General features: G+C 40.3%; 1 protein-coding gene across 1 annotated transcript in view; it reads right to left on the bottom strand.

The window, feature by feature from the left end:
- GP1BA (glycoprotein Ib platelet subunit alpha) overlaps window positions 1–65 on the bottom strand; it is a 6,626-nt gene extending 6,561 nt beyond the window's left edge. Inside the window, exon 1 of the mRNA XM_072399322.1 lies at window positions 18–65. The gene's annotated coding sequence lies outside the window, so the exon portion shown is untranslated. The remainder of the gene's footprint in view (window positions 1–17) is intronic.
- Window positions 66–6,026: the final 5,961 nt, after the last annotated feature.

Genomic DNA, 6,026 nt, shown 5'->3' with positions numbered 1-6,026 from the left:
TAATAGTAAGTACTCACCTCCCAGGAAAGCTTCTGCAACATGTCCAATGATATGTTCTTCTTATAGTTTTCAGATCGTGTTGTGTCTTATCTTGACTTTCGGCTGTTTCCTGGACCTAATTTTACTTCTTATATGGAAGAGGAAATGGCTTCAAATTTTGTCCTTGTGGATTAATAAACCACGTATGTCCTGGCACTTTCATAGAATTTTCTGCTGCAAATGCAAAAAAATTATTTATTTTAATATTCAAAGTTACCAGGAAATTTGCTATTAAGTAATTGTAGTTCATGATGTGAACATTAAAAAATAGCATATATGCCATAAACTGCTCTGCTGCTATCAGCATGGTAATTGTTAGCACAGAGGCAATGCAATACAGCTGGCTGGTACCTTGTGCTACTTCTCCCTTCCACAACCTGAGCAGAGAACTGCAAAATCCATTATAAACGTTAGGGTAATTTATACAACTTCCTATATTTGTCACCAATACAATGTCAAAATCTAAAAGAATATGAAAACCATTGGCAAATAGTTGACAGATTTTAAATTGGATTTACTTTAACAGACTCCTATTACCTGTTGGGAAGGCATCTGGTAAAAAAAGATTTACTGAAAGTTTTTCTGGGACACCATCTCAGCCCAAGGAAAACTTTAAAGCTACACAAAGGAGCTGCTGTGAGGATCTCGTTGGGTTGAGTTCAACCCATTCACGCTGACATGGTGAGGTGCCAAGAAAAGAAAATTACAGTAAGTATATGTATTTTAGGTCCTATAGATCAGTGTTTTAATATGTGATACCCTTGAATGACATTCAGATCTTTACGAAACCCCTTCTTAAATTGCTCATTGCTCAAGGAACCCCAACAACCTCTGGGTGAACCATGGTTGAGAAGCACTGTTAAAGATATTAGTTTTTCTAGCCAATAGGACCTGTCTGAAGGTGAGGGTACATTTGAGGGTATACACAGACCAGATTTAGACTCTTGTGCCCTAGGCACTGCTCCGTAATAGGATCCCTCAAAAGAGTACCCTCAGCTCTCCAATCTCTCTTTTTCTCTAACACCTTTGGCACATTGGTGACCCATTATGAGCTCCTCCTACTTGAGCCCTAGAAAGAACCCAACTTATCAGGTTCTTGCAGCCATTCTTAACCAGGGTTCAGTGGATCCATAGGGTTCCTCAAATAGTTGTTTGGAGCGTCTGGAGCTTTGGCTAATTGACTTCCCATCCAATGATGCCAGCATCATTAGGCAGAGCCAGTTGGATGGCACCAGTGATAACTTAGCTGTCTAGAACAGTGGCACCTTAAAGGGCATTTCTTCCAGATTGTCAATGTAATAGGGGGCATTCTTCCCATCAGCGATAATTCGATGAATTAATTTCATCAGGGGTTCCCTGAGAATTTATTTCAAAGGATCCTTTGGGGTAAAAATGTTAAAAAAGGCTGGTTTATAGGTTTTTATTCCAAGCCTGACTTTGCTTTTTAGCTGGTTTATATACTACAGGTTTGGTTGATTTTTACTATGCCTAATTTTTTTTTTAATTAACCGTATTTTTTTTTGATCCTTTGGTAGCAAATTGTGGAAAAATGGATTGCCTTAACCTTGTCAATGGAGCTCCAACCAGCTGGAATGTAAAGCATTGTTGATGATTCATGGATCCAAGAATAGGCATTATCACAAAGAATATATTCTGATATATGGGGTCCAAACTAAGTTATATCTCCAAAAAGACCAAACAAAGATTTTTTAAACCGAATATAGTTTGGGAATTTCGGTGGGGTATGGAAGGAGGAGAAGGAACTACAAGAGCACCTGTCACCTACGGTATACTGTGTGCTGCTACACTGGTTATGAAAGATTCACTTTCTGGGTTCATGGGAGATTTGCAGTGGTGAGTTGCAGGGCTCAGTTCTAAACATTTATTGTTTTTTTTTTATTTTATTTTTATTTTATTTTTACGTGTTTCTTGTGTTTTTGTTAGATGTTTCAGTTTTCAGTCAATTCAGTGCAGGGAGCTCCTCATAATTGCACACAGCAGGTGTACAGACTTAGGCACTCAGATCAGGAATGGTGGGAGCACCTTATAATAGGCACAACGGGTGTGCAGACCTGAGAATTCAGTGCAGGGGCGGTGGGAACCCCTCATTAAGGGCACAGCAAGTACACAGACCTGTGAACTCAATGCATGGGTGATGGGAACCCCATAAATTGGTCACAGCAGGTGGACAGACCTAGGAACCCAGATCAGGGATGGCTGGAAGTAACATCAGAAGAAACATCAGTTCTGGGTATTTTGATCCCTTACTCTGAACCCTTAACCTTTGAAATGTTTTGTAAATGTATTTGGACAATTACACATACATGAGTTTTAAAAGGCTTCTTTGAATCTTTGCTTTCATGTCCTCAGCTTGGGGATGCCACCGTCTTCCCCTGCTTTGGTTGGTGTTGCCCCATCAAGGGGTGCCTACAGTCCAACAATATTTTAAGACTTCATTGACCTTGAAGAAGTCAAGACTGAGGCACGATAAGACTCTCATTTCCTCTGTCACATTATATCCTAGACCCCATCCAGCTCACTGTGGCTGCTGGCAGCTTCCCATTTGGTCCTGTCAATCAGCAAGTGGAAATAAATTCCACGGGCCGAATTCTGTTTTCTTTGTGGAAGCGATTTGGGAGGAACCAAGATAGTCTGTTATTCCTAAGATCATGAGGAAGGCGTGCAGTGAATGTTAAATTGTTCCTCCAACCCAACCCAAGCCAAGGATATCAGTTTCCATGATACCAGAAGACAATCCTGTACTGACATTGGAGTCAACATACAGAATATGTATCTCTTTAACAGCCTTTCTCAAACTTTTTTATCATTGGGAACTCTTGAATTAAGTTTCAAGTCATAAACTCTAACAATAATTGCAATATCAACAGTTCACAACATTAGCATGGTGGTCAGGGTGCAAAATGACACCCTTACAGATAGTCAAAAAACATTATTGGTGTCAGTAGTAATTGTCCTGAGAGGTGCTTATTGAACCCATAGCATCCACTGGAGGAACCCTGGCTGAGAAACACTGATCTACATGTTTTGCACAAAGTTCCATTTTGGGAAAAATTAATATGAAGAATGAAATTCATAAGGTCCCATTTGTTGTGACTAATATATTTGCATTCCTGCAGTCCAATTATGTTGTCCAATTATTATGTTGTACACTCTGGGGTTTGTATTTCCCCGTGGAAGCCACTTGAATGAATGGTGAAAGGTCCTCAGAACAGCTCGGTTGAATGTGACTAACTACTATTAGACGTGCCATGACCTGGATAAATGACCTACCTATGACCTGGATACACGAGAACCTTCACAGATGATTAAATTGTTTATTTTTATTCCTGAAATCAAAAAATGAAAAAGTTAAAGTCCACAAAATGACTATACGTCCTTTTGAAAGATTGACTTGGTTTCCTCCCTTAAACAACTGACTGCTGTGTTGTAAGATAAATGGTTAAATGTGATATCTGTCCAGGGGAAGCTGGAGTGATAAACCTAGACAACTGATCTCCTTGGAGAAGTCATGGTGGTGACAGTGAAACTGATAGTGACATAGAATACCTCTAAGATTCCAGAAAAGGAAGAGGACTTGGCTTCGTTCTCAGGCTGCTCTTCTCGTCATACTACTACTTCTACTCCACACACTGAAGTTTTGGTGACCATTTAATTTCTTTTCAAAGTTTTGTTCCTAGAGGTCATTTTATTGTGGCTTCCTCTGCTTTATGCTTTTTTGAGTCTGGTGACTTTATTGCACTCCATATTAGACCAAAGAAACACTAAGGGGACACTTTAATTTGTAATTTTTGTTTTGTTCCAAATTGTATCCCTTGAATATGACAGCAAAATCATATATTTGGAGGGTCAGTCCACCCAAAATTGATTCTTTCTTATTCATTGGATAGTGGACAATTAAATACATTGTCACTTTTTGTGGACTTCATGTGCTCCAACCGACCCTCCTGGGTTTGCACATCTGCAGTCCTCCTTATGAGGGGGTCTGTGCTGAGCCAAATTATGTGAGACTTTCAGCTTCTCTGGTTTCCCAGGTGTGTCAGTTATGGGGAACTCCCACCAACCCTGCACCGAGTTTCCAGGTTTGCACATCTGCTGTCTTTCTTATGAGCCCAGGGGTGGATTAAACATTAAGCAAAATAAGCACATGCTTCAGGCATCATGAGAAGGGGGCACCACCAAAATTGGAATTTACCATGGTCCATTGGCCATATGGTGCAATACTGCAAATGGTGCAGCTGAACCATAATCCGCCCCCACACAAATGAAAAAATTACATACAGATATATACAATGATAACAGGAGCACTCAGAGAGTGCAGAAAAATAACTGTACAAGACAATATTGAGTGTGCCTTTCCAAATGTAGACATTGGCTTTTGGATATTTTTAACATTAATGGTCAAAAATTACTCAGTTGAACATTCATTTTCTCAGTTGAAGTATATTAAAAATCCCATCAGAACAACTATGCAACAAGGCAGGCAGGATGCCTTATATCTATTAAGTAATAGAAGCAGGATCTGATCAAAGACTGCATTTAAAAAAGTAGGAGAAAACTTTTCAAATATAAATAAAGTGGAAATAAACAAAAATAAACATTATTTTCTATTTTACTGTAGGTTTTGTTTAATTTTGAGGAATAACATTTATTTAAATAACATTTTATTTTATGGTTTATTATTGTTTATATTTTGAATGACATATATATGGGGGCACCAAAATCTTTTAACTGCTTAGGGCCTCTAAGGGTCCTTATCCGGCCTTGTATGAGCCCTGTGCTGTGCCTATTATGAGGAGCTTCCACTTTCACTGTGCTGGGTTTCCATGTTTGCACATCCTCTGTGTCCATTATAAGGGGCTACCACCGACCCCGCACTAAGTTCCTGTGTTTGCACATCTGCTGTCCTCCCTATGAAGGGTTCTGTGCTGAGTTCCTGGGTCTAAATCTGTGCTGTGACCATTATGAAGGACTTCAACCTGGGTTCCCAAATCTGCAGATCCCCTGTATCCATTATTAGGGGCTGCCACAAGCTTGCACTGAGTTCCTGGGTTTGCATATCTGTTGTCCTCCATATGAAGGGCCCTATGCTATGTCCATTATGAAGGTCTTCAGCCTTCTCTGTGCTGGGTTCCCAAGTCTGCAGATCCCCTGTATCCATTATAAAGGGCTGCCACAACCTTGCACTGAGTTCCTGGGTTTGCACATCTGTTGTCCATTATGAAGGACTTCAACCTTCTCCGTGCTGGGTTCCCAAGTCTGCAGATCTCCTGTACCCATTATTATGAGCTGCTATTACCTTGCACTCAATTCTTGGGTTTGCATATCTGTTGTCCTCCATATGAGGGGCCCTAAGCTGTGTCCATTATGAAGGACTTAACCTTCTCTGTGCTGGGTTCCCAAGTCTGCAGATCCCCTGTATCCATTATTAGGGGCTGCCATTACCTTGCACTGAATTCCTGGGTTTGCACATCTGTTGTCCATTATGAAGGACTTCAACCTTCTCCGTACTGGGTTCCTTGGTCTGTACGTGTGTTGACCCCAAAATCAGAGGCTTTGAGTTTCTCTGCACTGAGTTCCCAGGTCTGCACACATGCTGTGCCCATTATAAGGTCCAAACCATTACTTTTTTAGGCAATTCCCACAAGCAATTGTCAGGCAGCTCAGGCACTACTGTCCGGCCAATTGTACCTAGGGTAAGTAAGGGTTGGGTATGTGCCTGACACAAGGGCTAGCTTGGGTTAAGTCAGGGGGTTACCATGCTGGTGAACCACCTGCCAACTATTGTAACAGAATTTTATTGATCTTTTCAAAAAAATAAAAGTTGTTTATCAGCTGAGCTCAACAAGAATTTAAATGATAGTCTCATGACTAAAATTCTTATCTTTGTGTAAAGCTTTGTAAATTAAGCCTATTGTGTAGCATTTTTGTTTATTTTTTGAAGGCTGTAAAACCTAAAAAACCAATGC

The sequence above is a fragment of the Pyxicephalus adspersus genome, chromosome 2, assembly GCF_032062135.1.
Source record: "Pyxicephalus adspersus chromosome 2, UCB_Pads_2.0, whole genome shotgun sequence".
NCBI classification, from domain to species: domain Eukaryota; kingdom Metazoa; phylum Chordata; class Amphibia; order Anura; family Pyxicephalidae; genus Pyxicephalus; species Pyxicephalus adspersus.
This window is presented reverse-complemented; position numbering and strand designations above follow the sequence as displayed.